Here is a 1,889-nt window from a genome sequence, read left to right on the forward strand (position 1 = left end):
ACACATACCAATATCTACCACATTTAGAACTGACAACTGGAGACTACACATACCAATATCTACCACAGTTAGAACTGACAACTAGAGACCACACATACCAATATCTACCCCAGTTAGAACTGACAACTAGAGACTACACATACCAATATCTACCACAGTTAGAACTGACAACTGGAGACTACACATACCAATATCTACCCCAGTTAGAACTGCCAACTAGAGACTACACATACCAATATCTCCCACAGCAGGGACTGACAACTGGAGACTTCACATTCCAATATCTACCACAGTAGGAACTGACAATTAGAGACCACACATACCAATATCTCTGACAACTAGAGACTACACATACCAATGTCTACCACAGTAGGAACTGACAATTAGAGACCACACATACCAATATCTCCCACAGCAGGGACTGACAACTGGAGACTACACATACCAAGATCTACCGCAGTTAGAACTGACAACTGGAGACCACACCTACCAATATCTACCACAGTTGGAGCTGACAACTGGAGACAAAACATACCTGTATCTAACACAATAAAACTTACAACTTGAGAACACACATACCAATAATTACCACATTAGAAACTGACAACTGGAGCCCACACATACCAATATCTACAACAGCAGGCAGTGACAACTCGACACCACACATACCAATATCTACAACAGCAGGGAGTGACAACTGTCCTTGTTGCCATGTATAGGTTTCTTAACTTAAGGAAATTTCGATATGGAAGCATTATTGGTGTTAAGGGAATTTTTGTTAAATTCAGTAATGCTTTTGCACGTGTTTATAAACCTATGGTTGAATAAGTCTTAGGTGGATGTGGAAATTATTTATTTATTTGGTCCCTATACCGTTTGTGTGTTTAAACGTGTATGAACTTGATTGAAATTACTCTCACTCTTTAGTGAATTATAAGAAAAAAATTATATGATACTACGACTTTATCATATGAAGCCTGTTTCTTTAGCTCAAATATTTTAATTAATTTGACATGATGTCTTAAAATGAACTGTACATTACAGGGTGGGGCTAGAGGAGGTTCAATATGTGTAAATGGAAAAAAAACGACGCTCCTCGAAAGAAATTGGTATGCTCGGGGTTTGTGAAGACCCAGATCTGATTAATTCTGCAGTGTATTTCCATGAAAACTTCGACTAAAAAAGATTTCAGTTAAATTTGGCGCACACATGTGCTGACCAAATGTATAGGAGTTATGTCCCTTTATTCACAATTCAGGGATTTTAACTGAACAGCAGAGTTCAATGTTTCTATTTTGTTGAGGTCAGCTTTAAGCTCTGGCTTCGGTCAAAGGTTAACATAAGCTATATTGAAGCAAGGCAAAAAAAAAAGCTTTTAAAATCTTTAGGGCCAGTATTCATGAAGCGGTTATCGTGCTCAAACATGAATTCCTGTGCTCAAGCCTATTTGTTTAATCTGATAATAAATTAATGAAAGTTCACATTTTTTCCATGATTTGGAAGAAGTTTTGAAAGACTTGAAGCCAAATACCGTTTCAAACGTTTACACTTAATTTGTTTATCGTGTCACATGTATTAAACTAATTTCAAGAAAGTTGGTTTGAGCGCAGAATCTATGCTTTGAGCGTAAGAATGGTTTCATGAATACAGAAAATACTGACTCAACTTTATGCTTTACTGAAACCCATCTTGATAATTCTGTTCCCAATTCTTAACTTAAAATTGATGGTTTATCCGAACCATTTCGTAAAGATAGAAACATGTTCGGTGGTGGGGTTGCTATGTATTTTTCTGAATCACTCACAGCCAAGCGTAAAAAAACGATCTTGAAATTGGTAGCGATGAAACGATATGGTCCCAAATTAAATTTCAAAAAATACATTATATTT

This window comes from Mizuhopecten yessoensis, unplaced genomic scaffold (assembly GCF_002113885.1).
Source record: "Mizuhopecten yessoensis strain PY_sf001 unplaced genomic scaffold, ASM211388v2 scaffold2977, whole genome shotgun sequence".
Lineage (NCBI taxonomy): Eukaryota > Metazoa > Mollusca > Bivalvia > Pectinida > Pectinidae > Mizuhopecten > Mizuhopecten yessoensis.